Source organism: Oncorhynchus mykiss, chromosome 18, assembly GCF_013265735.2.
Source record: "Oncorhynchus mykiss isolate Arlee chromosome 18, USDA_OmykA_1.1, whole genome shotgun sequence".
NCBI classification, from domain to species: Eukaryota; Metazoa; Chordata; class Actinopteri; order Salmoniformes; family Salmonidae; genus Oncorhynchus; species Oncorhynchus mykiss.
Genome location: NC_048582.1, coordinates 60053506 through 60077025, shown reverse-complemented (window position 1 = coordinate 60077025; position 23520 = coordinate 60053506). Strand labels below are relative to the sequence as shown.

The 23520-nt window shown below is 43.2% G+C and overlaps 1 pseudogene; it reads left to right on the top strand.

Moving 5' to 3' along the window:
• The window catches only part of LOC110496641, a 181909-nt pseudogene that overhangs the window by 123517 nt on the left and 34872 nt on the right, over positions 1–23520 (top strand).

The window sequence follows — 23520 nt, the reverse complement described above, 5'->3', positions numbered from 1 at the left end:
GGAATTTAAGCCACCTCATCTCCCTCCGACCCTAGCCGCCCCAAAACACTGTACTCAGCTCTCTGTCTGAATGATGCAGTGATCGGACTCCAGTGCCTCTCCATACATCAAATCCAACCTGCCCTCTGGCGGTGTAGAGAATACTCTCTGGAGATAAAACACCCAGCTGGGACCTTACCCGGAGCAGGTGTAGTGTCCGTGTGTGTCCAGCTGGCTGTTCCTCTGGTCTGCCCGGCTGATGCTAACCCCCTGGGGGGGCTTGGAAGGAAGACCTGCGACCCCTTTCTCCTGCCAACTAGTCCCAGTTGCCTGGCAATGTGCTGTGATATTTCCTACCATAGCAGGAGAGCATCACCATCAAATGGCAGGGCTGGACCATTGATAGTCCTCTAGGATGTGGATCACTCATTTAACACTTTGATAACAGGTAGCCACTGGGGTTGGATGGGGGAGGCAATTTACTTTTGTCTCCTCAATCTGAGATATTAAACATGGTACACAGTGCCTTCTGAAAGTATTCATACCCCTTGACTTATTCCACATTTTGTTGTGTTACAAACACAGAAATATCTCATTTACATAAGTATTCACACCTCTTTGCTATGATGCTCCAAATTGAACTCCGGTGCATCCAATTTCCTTTGATCATCCTTGATGTCGCTGAAACTTGATTGGAGTCCACCTGTGGCCAATTCAGTTGTTTGGACATGATTTAGAAAGGAACACACCTGTCTATATAAGGTCCCACATTTGACAGTGCATGTCAGAGCAGAAACTATACCATTAAGTTCAAGGAACTGTCTGTAGATCTCCGAGACACTGTAGAATTGTGATGAGGCATATATCTGGGAAGGGTATAAAACAATTTCTCGAGTGTGTTGAACGTTTCCAAGGACACAGTGGTCTCCATGATTGGGAAATTGAAAGAATATGGAACTACCCAGACTGCCTAGAGCTGGCGTTCCAACCAAACTGAGAAACTGGGCAAGAAGGACCTTGGTCAGGGAGGTGACCAAGAACTCAATAACCACTCTGACAGAACTACAGAGTTCCTTGGCTGAGATTGGAGAATATGCCAGAAAGACTCTATAGCACTTCACCAATCTGGGAGAGTGACCAGACGGAAGCCACTCCTGAAAAAAAGACACGTGACAGCACGGCTGGAGTTTTTCAAAAAGGCACGTGAAAGACTCTGGGAGCATAAGGCAACAGATTCTGTGGACTGATGAGACAAAAATGTAAGTCTTGGGTCTGAATGCATAGCGCTGTCTGGATAAAACCAGGCACAGCTTATCACCTGTCTAACACGATCCCTACCTTGAAGCTTGGTGGCAGCATCGTGCTATGGGGATGCTTTTCAGCGGCACGGACTGGGAGACTGGTAAGGATAGAGGGAACATTGAATGGAGCCCAAATACAGGAAAATCCTTGATGAGAACCTACTTCAGAGTGGAAACAATCTTAGACTGGCGAAGATTTACGTTCCAACAAGACAATGATCCCAAGCACACAGCCAAAGCAACGCTGGAATGGCTTCAGAACAAGAATGTGAAAGTCCTTGTGACCCAGCCAAAGCCCAGACTTGAATCCCATTGAAAATCTGTGGAAAGACTTGAAGATTGCTGTTCACCGCCACTCCCCATCTAACTTAACAGAGCTTGAGAAAATCTGTGAGGAAGAAAATCCCAAGATCCAGACGACTCAAAGCTGTAGTCGCCACCAAAGATAGCTCTACAAAGTATTGACTCAGGGGTGTGAATACTTATGTAAATTAAATATTTCTGTATTTCATTTTCAATACATTTGCAAAGATTTCTAAACACATGTTTTCACATTGTCATTATGGGGTATTGTGTGTAGATGGGTGAGAATTTTTTTTATTTAATCCATTTTAGATTCAGTCTGTAACACAACAAAAGGTGGAATAAGTCAAGGGGTATGAATACATTCTAAAGGCACTGCATCATGCTTTTGAAATCTGGAAGTATTATTGGTGACATATTGTCTTGGGATTAACCCATTTTTGTCTCCAATAATAGCAAAATTCTCATAATATCCCACAGTAAAGGAATGCTTGACACATCAGTGACACGCTGTTATTGCTTCTAAGTATGGTGGCAGGCATTAGAAAGATATGGAATTGGCTGAGATGAAATGGATTTAGCAGTCAGCTGTGTGTGTCTGTGTGATATTGTGTGTACTGAGGCGTGAGAGGCGAGGCGTGATTGTTTTAGGCTGCTATAGCTGCTCCTCTATTAGGCTCTGTGTTGTCTGATATTAGCTCCATCTCAAACATCTCACGAGGGGACAGACAGCGTCAACATCCACAAACTCACTGATTGCATCACATGATGCCATACTAGGTTATTGGTAAGGGCAGCCAGGAACTTGGCCAACTGTAGCAAAACACTTTGCAACAAACGTTTTTGCAGCTAAAACAAGTGTTTCTTATTGGACAAGTTTACATTAGTCCCTCCCCGTTTTGCTTCCATTTGGTTCCCTGTGAATACACCCCATGTGCTGGGTGGCTTGTTCGTAGGTGACTTTTAAATAGTCCATGTGTGAGACATAGTCATGTGACCATTTCCCCCATGAAACCAGTGTTTGTGTAAATCTAAAAAATATTTTCCCATCGGAATAATTTGTCTGTTGTCTTTTTTTGGGGGGGGGGATTTATTTTTTAGAAGGGTTTATTCTACACTTCGGGAGGACTATAGTTAAGCTGCTTCGTGTCTGTTTATTGTGGTTTAACTACCCAGCTAATTGTCCCAGTGACTGTTGTTGAATGTTAATGTGAGAGGTTTTACCAACTGAGCAACTCATTGCTAATGAGTATCCTGCACGGGGAAAAGTTTTATAGGGGTGCATCCCTTCATTATTCCAGCACATACAGATGACGTCTATTTTCCCCTGCCCCTGTTCCTGCCCATTTGATACATTCTAAATCTAAACACATTTGACATATTAGTAAAGATTCATTGAGAATAGTCTGTTGGGTGAAAATAAGATCACTTGATGAGAGAACAGCTGTGCAGCCTGAGGCAAGGAACAGAGATCAAGCTTTTTTTGTGACTTTCTCAAATCATCAATAGCCTTTAGTTGCACCATGCAGCCTATTATGTTCTGATTTGTAACACATTCTTAGGTTTGTATCATTCACATCTAAGTTGCCTAATAATTCTAGCATATTTATGTTTACTTTTACGCTCAAAATAACAACTTCATATGCACATTCGCTCCGGAATGGGAAAAATATCCTTTGTATTTTATTCAGCTAGGTTAAATTATATTCTTCTTACTATAAAATCATATAATATAAAAGACTGGCATGGGACTTATAAGCATATCTTGTCTGCTAAATGAACACGCCTACATGGAGTATGGAGCATAGTCAGATAACATACAGTAGGCCAACTCATTCTGTTCTTCTTTGTATCATAATGTTTCTTTAGACCTGACTAAAATAAATATTGGATTTATTGTGATGGTCTACATTCAATTGATTGATCTCATTATTTATGAGACTTTTTAAATGTACAGTAGACGTTGCCAAGGCGCGCGTCAGTGGCTTGTATGCATCTTGTATGCTTGGATGCCTAAAGATTCTAAACGTGTTTGTTAATTAACGGTCAATTACCGTGAGACCAGCAGTCTTTTGCATGACAGTAACTGTCTGACAAAATGTAATAACCGCCACAGTCCTAGTCACATGTTCGTGGCTTGCTATATAAAGCAGGCAGACGGGTATCGAGGCATTCAGTTAATGTTCAATTGAATGTTAGAATGGGCAAAACGAGTGACCTAAGCCTCTTTGCTTGTGGTTTGATCATCGGTGCAAGGCGAGCTGCATCCAGTATCTTAGAAACGGCTGGCCTTCTGGGCTTTTCACGCACAACAATGTCTGTGGATTACTGAGAATCACGCAAGCTAACAGACTGGCCACAAACAGACAAATAGCGGTGCAGTACAACTGGGGTGTGCAGAACGGCATCTCGAAACGCACAACTAGTTGATCTTTGTCACGGATGGGCTATTGCAGCAGAAGACCACACCTGGTTCCATCAGTTAAAAACAAGAAAAAGTGACTCCAGCACGCAATCACCAACACTGGACAAATGAGGAGTGGAAAAACATTGCCTTGTCCAACGAATCCCAGTTCCTATTGTGTCATGCTGATGGCAGAGTCAGCATTTGGTGTAAACAGCATGAGTCCATGGCCCCATCCTGCCTGGTGTCAACGGTACAGTAGTGGTGTACTGGATTGGGGATGCACATTTGGTCCTTTGAAACCAATTGAGCAATGAACACCATAGCGTATCTGAACTTTGTTGCTGATAAAACCCAATAGAATATCTTTTGGATGAAATGGGGCTCCCGAGTGGCGCAGCAGTCTAAGGCACTGCATCTCAGTGCTAAAGGTGTCACTACAGACCCTGGTCGGGTCAAATCATGCGAAACATGAAGCCGCACTAATGTGTAGGAGGAAACACCGTCCAACTGGCAACCGTGTCAGCGTGCATGTGCCCGGCGCACCACAGGAGTCGCTAGAGCGTGATAGGACAAGGACATCCCGGCCGGCCAAACATTCCCCTAACCCGGACGACGCTGGGCCAATTGTGCACTGCCTCATGGGTTTCCCGGGATCGAACCCGGATCTGTAGTGACGCCTTTAGCACTGCAATGCAGTGCCTTAGACCGCTATGCCAGTCAGGAGGCTCAGAGGGCTCAGAGGGCTCTATGTTAGTATTACCTTCCCCTCGGTTTCAACATTTTTGTATTTTTTTTAAACATTTAACCAAACTCATGGGGTGGGGTCACTGAATGATATCATTCACTCGACTCGCTGTTTGCGATTGTGAATTCTCTCACCCAGAGGCGCTCGGAGAAAGAGTTTGGCAGCCTGGTGGGTCTGGCAGCCGGGTGGGTCTGGCAGCCGGGTGGGTCTGGCAGCCTGAACCCTGGCTTCCTCTAATTTACAGGCTGGCGGGAAACTCTGAGAGGGGAAAGAGAGACGGCTGCAATACATAAATTGATCCGTAACCCTTCGCTCCTGTTAGCTTTCCCACAGTCAGTGTTGCTATGCACTGTTTGCCCCTGCAGAAAGCCCTGGTGTGCGTGGCTAGCTGTCGGTAATTTACAGCTGCCTGGTAGAGGGAACTCGAGGTCTCACACGCGGAGCTATGTTTAAAACAATTGGCATCATAGAGCTTCTGGTGAGCGGCAGCAGACTCCTTTCTGAATGCAATGATGACTCTTTAGTCTCTGACGGTGTTGAAAACTATGGCTGGAGAAATGTTCCTTGATCTGTGTCAGGCCACGAGGTATGTAGCCTCGGAGCGCTGTGCACCGCTGGGCTTGATGGGGCGAGCCTCTCAATGCCAGCCATAGAGAGTTATGACGATGCTAGCTGCTATGTTGAGGTTGGCCAAAAAGTATTACTAGATTGCTTTGTGCCTGAAATTGTGCCACAAGAGGCAGGTCATGTTTTGATGGGCCTACTAAAGGTCAATATAATACATTTCTTTTTATAATTTTTTGGGGGTCAGGCACAAGGAATTTAATAGTGTTCGACGTTGTCGTCGATGTAATAGTTTCAGGTTCATTACTGAACCATCGGTGTCTGTGGGTCAGAAAAAGATAAAAACACACAGCCTGTTCTCTCTGGCTGCAAGACGGTTTGAAGATAAGCGCCTGTCTACCTGCCTGTCTGCCAGTAGCCTACCTCTTCACATACAACCCCATCCACATCTTCTGGGATGACAGTTAGCTGTTCCACTGTTCTCTTTGGTGAGGTCTATTCATTATGCTACTGACTGATTAAAGGAGCACTGAGATGAAGTTTCTCCTCAGATGTGAGTCCTTGAATGTCAACTGGAAGGCTACAAATCAGGCTTAAGCAAGACCAACAGGATGGATAGGAGAAGAGTTTCAGCCAGACATCAACATTTCTCTGCTGTAAATGACTGCTATTTGGACTGTTATATATCAAAGTTCTCCTTGATTATGGATGATCAGTAGAAATTTGTGGCCAATTACGTTCAGTGGCATATTTCATCCTTTTCTGGCCTCTGGCTGTTTGGGTGTTAAACAAACCCACGCTTATAGGCTACACATCAAGTCCTGTGGTCAAAAATAACTCCACAGAAATGGTTGTGAGCATACGTACATCTTTAGGTGCTGGGCTAATAATTGATGTCTGGCAATCACATAATTTCTTCATTGTGACCTCACAGGAAGAAAAAACAGGAAGTGTATCTAACACATCTCTTTCTCTCCCACTCTCTTTTTCTCTCCCACTTAATCTCTCCCTCCCTCCCACTCTCTTTTTCCATTTTTGTCTCCATCTTTTCTGTCTTATCCGCAGCACATCACTCCAGACAGCTACTTCCCCTGCCTTAGCGACCTGTGCAAGGCATTATGGGAGGTGATGCTCAGCTATCACCGGACCATGCGGTGGCACGAGGAGCGTGACAAGGAGGACTCTGCAACCGCCACAGGTACACCTGTCCCACCAATATCTAGCCCATCCCCTTAATTCAGCACAACACTAGGCCTTTGGCTGACCAATAGCCCCTCCCCTTTAATTCAGCGTTGCACGGTCCCCTCCCCTTTAATTCAGGTAAGCAACCACTAAAGCCCTTATTCACTGTCCACCCTCTAACCTCTCGTACTTCTATAGCCCTGATTCCCTTATTCTTAACACACCTAAAGCCCTGATTCCCTTAGGCTTAATACACCTAAAGCCCTGATTCCCTTAGGCTTATTACACCTAAAGCCCTGATTCCCTTAGGCTTATTACATCTAAAGCCCTGATTCCCTTAGGCTTATTACACCTAAAGCCCTGATTCCCTTAGGCTTATTACACCTAAAGCCCTGATTCCCTTAGGCTTATTACACCTAAAGCCCTGATTCCCTTAGGCTTATTACACCCAAAGCCCTGTAATAAAGATCCCTTCTTTAGCCGCCCTCACCTTCACGTTGTACAGTTCGTCTTGCATTTCTGCTGCCGTAGTTTCCCCTCGTCCTCTAGAAGTTCTTAGAAGCTAGACACTTTTTATTAGCCACCCCTGAATCAATTTAAGCTGATTGTGTACAGAAATATATAAAAAAGAAAGGGGAGTTGACTTTCATTAGGGAAAAGGGGATACCTACAGTAGTTAGTTGCGCAACTGAATGAGTTCAACCTAAATGTGCCTTCCGCATTTAAGCCAACCCCTCTGAATCAGAGGTGCGTGGGGCTTCCTTAATTGACGTCCAGGGGAGCAGTTTAGGGGCTGGTGGGGGTTAACTGCCTGGCTCAAGGGCAGAACGGCAGATTTTTCCACCTTGTCAGCTCGGGGTTTCAAATCAGCGATTTTTGGGGGGTTAATCGCATTTAACCGCTAAACTACCTGCCACCCCCATTACTGTCCCACAGATGTAAACCTGGAGATTGATTTGATTTCTAAGTATTGTATTTGACCTTTATAGAGAGCAGAGCTACTGTTTCAGGTTTATTGTTGAGTAAAGTTCTATTTTTCTGTAAGGCTCGACGCTGGTAGACGAGAAGCAAGTACAGGGAGTGAACATTTAATTAATAACAGACATAGGACAGGACAGTGTCTGGACATGAACACATAACCAGATTAATGCTGACACCGGGAACAAAGTGAGGAGCAAACCGAAATAGGGAAGTCAATCATCAAAGGAGTCCAGGTGAGTCCCATATTGTGCAGCTGCTCGTAATGATGGTGACAGGTGTGCGTAATAATGGCAGCCTGAGCGCCAGAGGGAGAGCGGGAGCACGCGTGACAATTTCTTCCTGTTAGTTTGCCTTTTCAAATACTTTGACAATCAGCAGTAGCTCAAATGCAGAGCTTGTCCTTTCTCTGTGGAAAAGGCGTTTCATTTCCTCCTTCTGTATGTTGGATTAATTAAGGAAATGGGCGATGACGAGTAGGACCATGATGCCTTATCCCCTGATCACAGAGATTGATGGATTTGTAAGTATTGCATTTGCCCTTTGTAGAGAGCAGAGCCTTCTCGTCTGCCCACCTCATATAACGAAAATGGTTGTGAATGCGCAGCGCTGCGTTTGCACAGCCCACACAGCACACATTGGCGTGATGGTATGGGTAATTGAGGTTGAATTTGTCGCCGCACTTACCAGTGTGTTGATAGTCAAGTGGAATTTGTTTTCTAGTGTTGCTTCAGTGGCTCTCCCTCTTTCAGGCTGTCCATGTAGAAGGTCATTGAACCAACCAAGCCTGAAAGTGATAGGTGCTTGTGCTTTGTTGACGCCAACACACTGCTGACTTTGAAAAGTCACCGAGCCCTCCAAAGACCTGTTGAATCTAATGTTTCTAATGATTAATCTAATGATTAGATGATTAGATCCACACGATGGAGATAAATGGAGATAAACTGTGATATTTAAACCTATAAATATACAGTACATTTCCATTCCATTATCATGTTAATTTCAATTTAAGCGCTGTTTTGATTGATATTAGTAAGAGAAAAATATGTATGTATTTATCCTAATTACAGACAACATCATGTCCCTCAGTGCTCACCCCCTGTTAGGAGTTAATTATGTATTATTTATGTATTTATTAAGGATGATTCCGTACAGCCACAGGGAGGACCACGCATTGTTTACATGATATTTAGATTAGATCAAATGAATGACGTTTGGAGTGTTCTACTTTTCTGAGAAACCCAACCCCCCCATCACAATCAAACAGGGTTATCAAGTGCAATACTGCTATGGTCACCAAAACAGGCCATAGTGAATCGCTCAGAGAGATTTACATGTTATTACAAGGTAGCTAAGCTAATGGCCTATCTGCTGAAAAGGCAGAATGTGTATTTATATATACACCTACTCAAATATTTTATATTTGGGATTCATCAAAGTAGCCACCCTTTGCCTTGATGACAGCTTTACACACTCGTGGCATTCTCTCAACCAGCTTCATGAGGTAGTCACCTGGAATGCATTTCAATTAACATGTGTGCCTTGTTAAAAGTTAATTTGTGGAATTTCTTTCCTTCTCAATGTGTTTGAGCCAATCAGTTGTGTTGTGACAAGATAGGGGTGGTATACAAAAGATGCAGAAGATAGCCAAATCTGGTAAAAGACCAAGTCCATATTATGGCAAGAACAGCTCAAATAAGCAGAGAGAAATGACAGTCCATCATTACTTTAAAGACATGAAGGTCAGTCAATCCGGAAAATTTCAGTCACACTTGGAGAGTGATTTAGTGCTGCATCAAATGACCTGGCCTCCACAATCAGTCGACCTCAACCCAATTGAGATAGTTTGGGATGAGTTGGACCGCACAGTGAAGGGAAATCAGCCAACAAGTGTTCAGCATATGTGGGAACTCCTTCAAGACTGTTGGAAAAGGATTCCAGGTGAAGCTGGTTGAGAGAATGCCAAGAGTGTGCAAAGATGTCATCAAGGTAAAGGGTGACTACTCTGAAGAATCTAAAACATATTTGGATTTGTTTAACACTATTTTCGTTATTACATTATTCTATGTGTTATTTCATAGTTCTGATGTCTTCACTATTATTCTACAATGTAGAAAATAGAACAAATAAAGAAAAACCCTTGAATGAGTAGGTGTCCAAACTTTTGACTGGTACTGTGTATAACTATGAGCCAGAGAGATGCAGGTATCTAGATAATTTGAGACCACAAAGGCAGTCCAAGATGAGTGTATGTTGGGATAAGCAAGAAACTTCCAGCTTGTCATCACTACTATCACCTTACTAAGGTATCCAAGTCTGGGACAAACAACCATTGGCTCTGTTTCAATGGCGATAAAGTTTCAGTTGTATCATTTAGCAAAGTTTTCTGTTCCTTCTTATTAGTTTGCATTTTCAAATACTTTTTCAATCAATAGTAGTTTTGGCTCAGATGCGGAACTTGTCCTTTCTCTGTGGAAAAGGGGTTTCATTTCCCCCTTCAGTTCATTGGATTGATTAAGAAAATGGGCGATGACGAATAGGACTATGGTAATGCCTTTATCCCCTGATCACTGGTGCCGTTGAGACTTCGGCTGAGATCCAATTGGCGTCCTATTCCCTGTGTAGTGTACTAAATAGGGAATAGGTTTCCGTTTGGAACGCAACCTTCAAGTCTCCAGCTTCCAAACCTTAGTTAAGCATATCTCCTTGTTCTGTGAGTGAAGGAACATTCAGTGCTAATCAGAGGAGGCGGGGCCATCCATCAAGAGGTGCTGTCATATCAGTGGGTGTGATTGGCTGTCCTCTACTACCCTCTAAGTGAAGGTGTCCTCACTCTGTATACGCTTTCAACCTTCCTCTACGTAAAAGGTGTGTGTGTGTGTGTGTGTGTGTGTTTGGTACGTGTGTGTGCATTCGGTGTTCTTATAAGTGGGTATACATCTCTGTGTATACCAAAGCCTTAAGAAGAGTGATTCACATGCTGGCCTTAATTTGTCAGACTGTGCGGTGTGTCCTTGTCCCCAACACGTTCTACCGGGCGCCCTGCATGACCGCCAGGCTCCTCTCTGTCATTGGAGAAAATAATTTAAAGGTCCCTTGATGGCTGCAACGCTGCGTATGCATCCCAAGTGGCACCCTATTCCAGATAAAGTGCCCTGCTTTTAACCAGAGCCCCTATTCAGGGAATAGGGTGTTATTCGGTACGCAGCCTACATCACCTCCACGGAGCGTCACCACAGCTGCTATAATGAACCTGTCACCATGATGTATCAGTAATTATTGTCACCACTCAATAAAGGGAAGTTGTTTCTGAATTGAATATGGGCGAAGGGTTCCCTCCCATCTTGCCAAATTGAATTTGCAGCCTTAGCTCACCCAGTGTCATATTCGATCAGCATGGACAGGTCCTCGGTGGTGAGAGGATAAATGGCTGATGTTAGTGGATTGGTTACAAGCTCACAGCACTGACTGGAACCCTTCATATTGACCTTTCGCTTAGAACCTCCACGCTAAACATACACTCAATCCAGGACAGAGGGGGCCTTGACACGGGTACAGCTTCGCCTCATTCCAAGATGAAACCAACATGAAATCAAGATCGATGAACTAGTAACGTTTGCTGTTGGTGAACAAGTTGGGTTTTTTCACGGTCATTTGTGATTGGCTTATGATGTGGCGACAAGTAGCCTAGTGGTTAGAGCGTTGGACTATTAACCGAAAGTTTGCAAGATTGAATCCGAGCTGACAAGGTAAAAATCTGTTGTTCTGCCCCGGACCAAGGCAGTTAACCCACTGTTCCTAGGCCGTCATTGAAAATAAGAATTTGTTCTTTAACTGACTTGCTTAGTTAAATAAAGGTAAAATAAAAAATAAAAAAATGTCTTAGGAGCATAGGATTTCTCACAACATGTCCTGTTTTTTTGTGTTATTTCTTGGTGTGACTATGATATATTAAGGCCTAATTTGGACAACTGCCTTCCTTGATTCAGACCAAAAGTGACTCCATAGTTAGTGTAACAGATGCCGTCATTGATACGTAGCTACACCAGTTCCTTCTGATCCTGATCATTTAGGCATTTTCATGCACATGATTGCTTGGCTAATTATGTGTGTCTGAGACATTAAATAATAGAGCAATCCCTGGGCGAAAATGGACAATTACGCCTCCCATTGCCTTCCATTGCCTCTGCTACTAAACTCTGTATTTGTTAAGGTGGCTTCTCTCCTTCATTTGCCGGACCTATCAGCAGGTAAATTGCTTTCCCTGGCCTGTGACCAGCTTTGTTGTGTGTTTTCACACTCCAACGTCATCTTCGTCGCTTCCAACGTGATGATGAAGTAAATGTGGTTGCCAGGTCAAAAGATGAATTATAAACTGGGTGGTTCGAGCCCTGAAAGCTGACTGACTGACAGCCATGGTATATCAGACCGTATTCCACGGGTATGACAAAAAAATGGCATTTTACTGCTCTAATTACGTTGGTAACCAGTTTATAATAGCAATAAGGAATCTCTGGAGTTTGTTGTATATGGCCACCATACAACGGCTACGGGCTGTGTCCAGGCACTCCGCGTTGCGTCGTGCTTAAGAACAGCCCTTAGCCGTGGTATATTGGCCGTATACCACCCCCCCGTGCCTTATTGCTTAAATATCAAGTAATTAATTTGTTTTAAATGGGTGTTTAAATTAAGTTTTGGCTGTCTAGGATTTGACTGGAGACTGTCCAGGTTTCTCAAGGCTCCTTGTCACAGTTTTATCTTGTTGAAGTACTTGGCGAAATTACATCTTGGAACTTTATGCTGTAGTCTGTGAGACGTTGGCTGGTTGTTTTCTGGCATCCTTCCTTTCCGTTGTCGGGGGAGAATATCTGTTTACAATTTTGAAATGTGTAACAGTAACACAATGAAAGCCCCTGGATGCTGTTTCATCACACCTCACTCACTTCCCAGATTTTTCCTTGTCCAAGTTTAACTGCTTTGACCCTGCTGTGATATTTTTCTGGAGAACATTGCAATGACTTCTATCACTATATTAATTCATATTATGCTGGTGTCAAACTGAGGCCCAACCTGGATAGAAAGTAACCTAGAACTATTTTATCTAACCATTTAAGTCTTTGCACGGTTACATCACCCTCCTCATCGGGCTCCTCTCCTCTTTCCTCCCTCCCCTGTTCCCATTAGTAGCATTAACCTTTTCTCTACATCTCCTAGACAGTCAGAAGAGCTAATCTTCCTTCTTGCTCACTTGTTAAATACAAGCTCTGGAACTTTGTATTTTTAAAATCTTCCGCTTTGGGCTGGATGTGTCAATGTGTAGTTTATGCACGCATATTCTGAGCAGAATTATTATCTTACCTCAATTAGCCATGAAATCTCTAGTTTGAAATGGTGGATGGATAGGGCTGCCGTGCTTCTAGCTCTTAGGAAACTTTGCACTATTTTGATTTTTATGTGTTATTTCTTAAATTATTAGTCCAGGAATTTATTTGTGTTATGACATACAGCCAAGTAGAACTTTTGGATATCAGAGCGGTGGTAACTCACCAGCATTACCAGCATTACGACCAGGAATAATAGTCTGATCCTTTGTTCGTACCCCCCAGGGCAATTGAACTGATTCCAGAGGCTGATCCTAAACACTGATTGTGGAAAAAAGGTACTCTGAGTGGACTTCTAGTCCGACTCAGGAGGTGCGCACACCACCCACCGCTTCCGAGTATATTACTCGCTAATGTTCAGTTACTGAATAATAAAGTTGATGAGCTCAGAGGGAGTATTTCCTTCCAAGGAGACATTAGGGATTGTAACAGTCTATTTCACGGAAACATGGCTCTCTAGGGATATACTGTCTGAGTCTGTACAGCCAGATGGGTCCTCAGTTCATCTCGCAGACAGGAACAAATATCTCTCTGGGCAGAAGAAGGGCAGGAGTGTCACGCTCGTCGGCAGAAGTGGACCAAGGTGCAGCATGGTACGTGTTCATGATTCTTTATTTAATCCAAACACCAAGAAAAACAACCGTCACATTCTGAAGGCTACACAGAGCTAACAAAAAACAACATCCCACAACCTAAGGTGGCAAAACAGGCTGCCTAAGTATGATTCCTTATCAGAGACAACGATAGACAGCTGTCCCTGATTGAGAACCATACCCGGCCAACACATAGAAACACAAAACATAGAAATAAAGAACATAGAATGCCCACCCAACTCACATCCTGACCAAACCAAATAGAGACATAAAAAAGGAACTAAGGTCAGGACGTGACACAAGTACAGTAAAATGCTTAACTTGCAAGCTCTAACCCCAACAGTGCATAAATCAATATCTAAATAAGAACTCATAGTAAATTATATATAATAAAGAAGATACAATAAATAAAAGAGGAAGCTATATACAGGGTCCGTGCTAATACCACATTTACAATGTGCAGGGATACTGGAGTAGTTTGAGGTAGATATGGAAATGTAGGAGGGGGATTAGGAGAAATTGACTGGTAGCAGGATAAATAATAATAATTAACAGTGACGGGTGGGTGCATGGTGGAGTGTGTGTGATAGGTGGATATACATGTAAACAGGGCTGGAAAGTGACTGGTAGCACGAGTATATAAATACTGATGGTTATATACTTGTGGTAATATACACAGTGTACTAAACATTGGGGACCCCTTTTGCTCTCAGAACAGGGGTGTACTACTAAGCTAACATATGGAGGGATAAAACATTTTTGGGGGAAATATTGAATTTGGCCAACTACTATAGCCCATAGAAACGCATTGAATAACACATTCATTTATTTGATATTTTTTACGTTTAACTCCGCAAGTCGGTTAAGAACAAATTCTTATTTACAATGACGGCCTACACCGGCCAGACCCGGACGGCGCGGGGCCAATTGTGCGCTGCCCTATGGGACTCACAATCACGGCCGGATGTGATACAGCCTGTATTCGAACCAGGGACTGTAATGACGCCTCTTGCACTTAGATGCAGTGCCTTAGACCGCTGTGTCACTCATAAGGAATAAAGTGTTGAAGTGTCTGTCCTATATCTAGGAGATAAAATAAATTTCAGGAAATATTCTTGTTTTTTTTAGAACACATTTAACCCCTTATTTTTTTGTTGGCGCAGAACTACCTCCATACTTTATTTATTTGTATGGGTTACATTCAGAGGAGTCCTGTGGCACAGGTGCGTCAATAGACTCTTTAAGAATTTTAACCTGTCTCCCCTTCATCTACACTGATTGAAGTGGATTTAAGACATCATAAGGGATCATGGCTTTCATCTGGATTCACCTGGCTGGTCTATATCATGGAAAGAGCAGATCTTCCTAATGTTTTGTATACTCAGTGTATACTTTACATGTGAACAGGAGTAATAGTGGCCAGTACCAGGAGAGAATAGATAGATACTAATGGTAATTGCAATCAATAATCAATGAACAGCAGCGTAATGGTAATAATACATTTAATCAATAATCATTTTAGCAAGTGTGTGGGGGGGAGCAGTAGTTGTTCGGCATTTAACAGTCTTATGGCCAGTGTATAGAAGCCGTTTAGAAGTCTGTTGTTCTGAGCCTTGATGCGTCGGTTCCACCTGCCGTACGGGAGCATGGAGAACAGTCCATGTCTCGGGTGGCTGGAGTCTTTTGCAATTTTTCGGGGCGTTCAGTCCGTTTTCCTCTGTTCGAAGCATAATTAGCACAGCTCAGATGTTCTATTCTGGGATGGCCTGAGAGATGTCTTTACCGACTGGCACGTATCACCTTTTCTGTAGGAATGAAGCCCTCTTATGCCCTGTTTCTTAATCCCTGGATTATATTGCATACGTATCACATACCTGAATATTTCCCACTTTCTATAGCTAGGGATTTCAATAAGTAGGGATGTCACTCCAAAAGACGAAGCCTGTCCAACCTATGTCTTCATCTAGATTACCCTTTAGTTTTTATTCTCTTTTTGATCCATGTCAGTGGTCTCAAATGAGGGTAGTGGTGGAGTGTTCAAACCTTATGCTGCTGGTACAAAATACGTAGTTTAGCCTTTTGAGGTACCTTGTCTCAGGCTGAAGTTAACTTCTTGCCAGCAAGGTATTTTTCTTCTCCATTTATCATTGCTTGCTGTGTTTGGGTGCATTTTCCCACTGCTGCGGTTCTGTGATGAAATTGCCCTTTAGAACTGCAGGGGTTGGAAGTGACCTCACTCAGACACCTCCCACAAAGTTCAAGGTCATCTCAAGCTCAACCACTTTCTGTCAGTGGAATTCAATGTTGATCCTCCAAATACTCCATGTTTTATACTTCCTCTTGAGATGCATGTACTGTAGCCAATCAGGCACAGACCACCTTCGTCCTTCACTGCTTAATGTACACACTCATCAATACCATATCAAACACGCACACCGATGCGGCAGGGAGCCCGGCGGGTAGGAGCATTAGACCAGTAACCGAAAGGTTCCTGGATCGAATTCCCAAGCTGACAAGGTAAAAATCTGTCCATGAGCAAGGCAGTTAACCCACTGTTCCCCGGGCGCCGATGACGTGGATGTCGATTAAGGCAGCCTCCCGCACCTCTCTGATTCAGAGTGGTTGGGTTAAATGCGGAATACACATTTCAGTTGAATACATTCAGTTGTACAACTGACTAGGTATATCCCTTTCCCAATAATACACACCATATCACACACACACATCAATACACACCATATCAGACACACACACATCAATACACACACATATCAATACACATCATGTCAGACACACACACATCAATACACAACATATCAGACACACACATACACACGCATCAATACACACCATATCAGACACACACACATCAATACACAACATATCAGACACACACACATCAATACACACCATATCAGACACACACACACGGGTGCCATTTGAGACAAAGCTTAGATGAAATCACTTTCCTTAGCAGACACAGGGTTGACTAATGACAGGGACTGTTTGGATGTAAACGGGAGGCCTACCCTCAACGCGTTATGTAAAATAATCAAAACATGTTCCTTCTCCGTCTGTGTGAGGGATAGTTAGGAGATGCAGAGCGACAGTCCTGAGCCTGATCTCCTCTCCGTCACAAACACATTGTGAATCTCAGCTCCGCTGTCATCCAGTTCCCTCACTGTGTGGCTTCTTGTGGTGTCTCAGAACAGTTAATTAATCTAGAGTTTCCTCACTGTGTGGCTTCTTGTGGTGTCTCAGAACAGTTAATTCATCTAGAGTTTCCTCACTGTGTGGCTTCTTGTGGTGTCTCAGAACAGTTGATTAATCTAGTTTCCTCACTGTGTGGCTTCTTGTGGTGTGTCAGAACAGTTAATTCATCTAGTTTCCTCACTGTGTGGCTTCTTGTGGTGTCTCAGAACAGTTAATTCATCTAGTTTCCTCACTGTGTGGCTTCTTGTGGTGTCTCAGAACAGTTGATTCATCTAGTTTCCTCACTGTGTGGCTTCTTGTGGTGTCTCAGAACAGTTGATTCATCTAGTTTCCTCACTGTGTGGTGTCTCAACAGTTGAATCCTCCAGAGTTTCCTCACTGTGTGGCTTCTTGTGGTGCCTCAGAACAGTTGATGTGTTGTAGTCTACTGTATGTCATTTCATATGGAGGTGTTACGTCAATGGAGTCTTGTCAAATGCATTGCAACAATTTGTTTTTCTCGCATATTGGGGTCTATGCAGAGAGACAAAACACAGTCAGCCACCTACTACACGCAGTCGGCCACCTACTACACGCAGTCGGCCACCTACTACACGCAGTCGGCCACCTACTACACGCAGTCGGCCACCTACTACACGCAGTCGGCCACCTACTACACGCAGTCGGCCACCTACTACACGCAGTCGGCCACCTACTACACGCAGTCGGCCACTGACTCACAGTCTTGACTGCAGAGGACAGGCAACATTCCCTCATATACAACAAGTCTTCAGATCTAAGTCTGTTTCCCCCCTCCTCTGTCCTTCCCTTCTTCTCTCTCTGTTGTGATGCCTGGGGATAGGCTGCCTGGCTGGCAGAGAAAGGCATTGTGACCTCTTTAGTGTCAAAGTCTGAATGACAACATGACAATGGCTGTAACGTCTGTCTTTCTCCGCTGTTCTGTTCCTGTCATCACATCACCTACAGAGGAAACACTGAGGCTAATGAGGAGGGTATGGCCGTGGGGCTCATCAGTAACATGATGGCTAATGTGGTTGAATGCCAACTTTACTGTTTGCATGGGGTTGGAAAATTCCTGTTAGTATGACGGCGTGGGAAAGCAAAGATGACACTGTTACCGCTACGAGGATGGGGGTGGAATATGTTTCTGTTATTAAGAATGACACTGTTACCGCTACGAGGATGGGGGTGGAATATGTTTCTGTTATTAAGAATGACACTGTTACCGCTACGAGGATGGGGGTGGAATATGTTTCTGTTATTAAGAATGACACTGTTACCGCTACGAGGATGGGGGTGGAATATGTTTCTGTTATTAAGAATGACACTGTTACCGCTACGAGGATGGAGGTGGAATATGTTTATGTTATTAAGAATGACACTGTTACCGCTACGAGGATGGGGGTGGAATATGTTTCTGTTATTAAGAATGACACTGTTACCGCTACGAGGATGGGGGTGGAATATGTTTCTGTTATTAAGAATGACACTGTTACCGCTACGAGGATGGGGGTGGAATATGTTTCTGTTATTAAGAATGACACTGTTACCGCTACGAGGATGGGGGTGGAATATGTTTATGTTATTAAGAATGACACTGTTACCGCTACGAGGATGGGGGTGGAATATGTTTCTGTTATTAAGAATGACACTGTTACCGCTACGAGGATGGGGGTGGAATATGTTTCTGTTATTAAGAATGACACTGTTACCGCTACGAGGATGGGGGTGGAATATGTTTCTGTTATTAAGAATGACACTGTTACCGCTACGAGGATGGAGGTGGAATATGTTTATGTTATTAAGAATGACACTGTTACCGCTACGAGGATGGGGGTGGAATATGTTTCTGTTATTAAGAATGACACTGTTACCGCTACGAGGATGGAGGTGGAATATGTTTCTGTTATTAAGAATGACACTGTTACCGCTACGAGGATGGGGGTGGAATATGTTTCTGTTATTAAGAATGACACTGTTACTGCTACGAGGATGGGGGTGGAATATGTTTCTGTTATTAAGAATGACACTGTTACCGCTACGAGGATGGGGGTGGAATATGTTTCTGTTATTAAGAATGACACTGTTACCGCTACGAGGATGGGGGTGGAATATGTTTATGTTATTAAGAATGACACTGTTACCGCTACGAGGATGGGGGTGGAATATGTTTCTGTTATTAAGAATGACACTGTTACCGCTACGAGGATGGGGGTGGAATATGTTTCTGTTATTAAGAATGACACTGTTACCGCTACGAGGATGGGGGTGGAATATGTTTCTGTTATTAAGAATGACACTGTTACCGCTACGAGGATGGGGGTGGAATATGTTTCTGTTATTAAGAATGACACTGTTACCGCTACGAGGATGGGGGTGGAATATGTTTCTGTTATTAAGAATGACACTGTTACCGCTACGAGGATGGAGGTGGAATATGTTTCTGTTATTAAGAATGACACTGTTACCGCTACGAGGATGGAGGTGGAATATGTTTCTGTTATTAAGAATGACACTGTTACCGCTACGAGGATGGGGGTGGAATATGTTTCTGTTATTAAGAATGACACTGTTACCGCTACGAGGATGGAGGTGGAATATGTTTATGTTATTAAGAATGACACTGTTACCGCTACGAGGATGGGGGTGGAATATGTTTCTGTTATTAAGAATGACACTGTTACCGCTACGAGGATGGGGGTGGAATATGTTTCTGTTATTAAGAATGACACTGTTACCGCTACGAGGATGGGGGTGGAATATGTTTCTGTTATTAAGAATGACACTGTTACCGCTACGAGGATGGGGGTGGAATATGTTTCTGTTATTAAGAATGACACTGTTACCGCTACGAGGATGGAGGTGGAATATGTTTATGTTATTAAGAATGACACTGTTACCGCTACGAGGATGGGGGTGGAATATGTTTCTGTTATTAAGAATGACACTGTTACCGCTACGAGGATGGGGGTGGAATATGTTTCTGTTATTAAGAATGACACTGTTACCGCTACGAGGATGGGGGTGGAATATGTTTCTGTTTTTAAGAATGACACTGTTACCGCTACGAGGATGGGGGTGGAATATGTTTCTGTTATTAAGAATGACACTGTTACCGCTACGAGGATGGGGGTGGAATATGTTTCTGTTATTAAGAATGACACTGTTACCGCTACGAGGATGGGGGTGGAATATGTTTCTGTTATTAAGAATGACACTGTTACCGCTACGAGGATGGGGGTGGAATATGTTTCTGTTATTAAGAATGACACTGTTACCGCTACGAGGATGGGGGTGGAATATGTTTCTGTTATTAAGAATGACACTGTTACCGCTACGAGGATGGAGGTGGAATATGTTTATGTTATTAAGAATGACACTGTTACCGCTACGAGGATGGGGGTGGAATATGTTTCTGTTATTAAGAATGACACTGTTACCGCTACGAGGATGGGGGTGGAATATGTTTCTGTTATTAAGAATGACACTGTTACCGCTACGAGGATGGAGGTGGAATATGTTTCTGTTATTAAGAATGACACTGTTACCGCTACGAGGATGGGGGTGGAATATGTTTATGTTATTAAGAATGACACTGTTACCGCTACGAGGATGGGGGTGGAATATGTTTCTGTTATTAAGAATGACACTGTTACCGCTACGAGGATGGGGGTGGAATATGTTTCTGTTATTAAGAATGACACTGTTACCGCTACGAGGATGGGGGTGGAATATGTTTCTGTTATTAAGAATGACACTGTTACCGCTACGAGGATGGGGGTGGAATATGTTTCTGTTATTAAGAATGACACTGTTACCGCTACAAGGATGGGGGTGGAATATGTTTCTGTTATTAAGAATGACACTGTTACCGCTACGAGGATGGAGGTGGAATATGTTTCTGTTATTAAGAATGACACTGTTACCGCTACGAGGATGGGGGTGGAATATGTTTCTGTTATTAAGAATGACACTGTTACCGCTACGAGGATGGGGGTGGAATATGTTTCTGTTATTAAGAATGACACTGTTACCGCTACGAGGATGGGGGTGGAATATGTTTCTGTTATTAAGAATGACACTGTTACCGCTACGAGGATGGGGGTGGAATATGTTTCTGTTATTAAGAATGACACTGTTACCGCTACGAGGATGGGGGTGGAATATGTTTCTGTTATTAAGAATGACACTGTTACCGCTACGAGGATGGGGGTGGAATATGTTTCTGTTATTAAGAATGACACTGTTACCGCTACGAGGATGGGGGTGGAATATGTTTCTGTTATTAAGAATGACACTGTTACCGCTACGAGGATGGAGGTGGAATATGTTTCTGTTATTAAGAATGACACTGTTACCGCTACGAGGATGGGGGTGGAATATGTTTCTGTTATTAAGAATGACACTGTTACCGCTACGAGGATGGGGGTGGAATATGTTTATGTTATTAAGAATGACACTGTTACCGCTACGAGGATGGGGGTGGAATATGTTTCTGTTATTAAGAATGACACTGTTACCGCTACGAGGATGGGGGTGGAATATGTTTCTGTTATTAAGAATGACACTGTTACCGCTACGAGGATGGAGGTGGAATATGTTTCTGTTATTAAGAATGACACTGTTACCGCTACGAGGATGGAGGTGGAATATGTTTCTGTTATTAAGAATGACACTGTTACCGCTACGAGGATGGGGGTGGAATATGTTTCTGTTATTAAGAATGACACTGTTACCGCTACGAGGATGGGGGTGGAATATGTTTCTGTTTTTAAGAATGACACTGTTACCGCTACGAGGATGGGGGTGGAATATGTTTCTGTTATTAAGAATGACACTGTTACCGCTACGAGGATGGGGGTGGAATATGTTTCTGTTATTAAGAATGACACTGTTACCGCTACGAGGATGGGGGTGGAATATGTTTCTGTTATTAAGAATGACACTGTTACCGCTACGAGGATGGGGGTGGAATATGTTTCTGTTATTAAGAATGACACTGTTACCGCTACGAGGATGGGGGTGGAATATGTTTCTGTTATTAAGAATGACACTGTTACCGCTACGAGGATGGGGGTGGAATATTTTTCTGTTATTAAGAATGACACTGTTACCGCTACGAGGATGGAGGTGGAATATGTTTCTGTTATTAAGAATGACACTGTTACCGCTACGAGGATGGGGGTGGAATATGTTTCTGTTATTAAGAATGACACTGTTACCGCTACGAGGATGGGGGTGGAATATGTTTATGTTATTAAGAATGACACTGTTACCGCTACGAGGATGGGGGTGGAATATGTTTCTGTTATTAAGAATGACACTGTTACCGCTACGAGGATGGGGGTGGAATATGTTTCTGTTATTAAGAATGACACTGTTACCGCTACGAGGATGGAGGTGGAATATGTTTCTGTTATTAAGAATGACACTGTTACCGCTACGAGGATGGAGGTGGAATATGTTTCTGTTATTAAGAATGACACTGTTACCGCTATGAGGATGGGGGTGGAATATGTTTCTGTTATTAAGAATGACACTGTTACCGCTACGAGGATGGGGGTGGAATATGTTTCTGTTATTAAGAATGACACTGTTACCGCTACGAGGATGGAGGTGGAATATGTTTCTGTTATTAAGAATGACACTGTTACCGCTACGAGGATGGGGGTGGAATATGTTTCTGTTATTAAGAATGACACTGTTACCGCTACGAGGATGGGGGTGGAATATGTTTCTGTTATTAAGAATGACACTGTTACCGCTACGAGGATGGGGGTGGAATATGTTTCTGTTATTAAGAATGACACTGTTACCGCTACGAGGATGGGGGTGGAATATGTTTCTGTTATTAAGAATGACACTGTTACCGCTACGAGGATGGAGGTGGAATATGTTTCTGTTATTAAGAATGACACTGTTACCGCTACGAGGATGGAGGTGGAATATGTTTCTGTTATTAAGAATGACACTGTTACCGCTACGAGGATGGGGGTGGAATATGTTTCTGTTATTAAGAATGACACTGTTACCGCTACGAGGATGGAGGTGGAATATGTTTCTGTTATTAAGAATGACACTGTTACTGCTACGAGGATGGAGGTGGAATATGTTTCTGTTATTAAGAATGACACTGTTACTGCTACGAGGATGGGGGTGGAATATGTTTCTGTTATTAAGAATGACACTGTTACCGCTACGAGGATGGGGGTGGAATATGTTTCTGTTATTAAGAATGACACTGTTACCGCTACGAGGATGGGGGTGGAATATGTTTCTGTTATTAAGAATGACACTGTTACCGCTACGAGGATGGAGGTGGAATATGTTTATGTTATTAAGAATGACACTGTTACCGCTACGAGGATGGGGGTGGAATATGTTTCTGTTATTAAGAATGACACTGTTACCGCTACGAGGATGGAGGTGGAATATGTTTCTGTTATTAAGAATGACACTGTTACCGCTACGAGGATGGGGGTGGAATATGTTTCTGTTATTAAGAATGACACTGTTACCGCTACGAGGATGGGGGTGGAATATGTTTCTGTTATTAAGAATGACACTGTTACCGCTACGAGGATGGGGGTGGAATATGTTTCTGTTATTAAGAATGACACTGTTACCGCTACGAGGATGGGGGTGGAATATGTTTCTGTTATTAAGAATGACACTGTTACCGCTACGAGGATGGGGGTGGAATATGTTTCTGTTATTAAGAATGACACTGTTACCTCTACGAGGATGGGGGTGGAATATGTTTCTGTTATTAAGAATGACACTGTTACCGCTACGAGGATGGAGGTGGAATATGTTTCTGTTATTAAGAATGACACTGTTACCGCTACGAGGATGGGGGTGGAATATGTTTCTG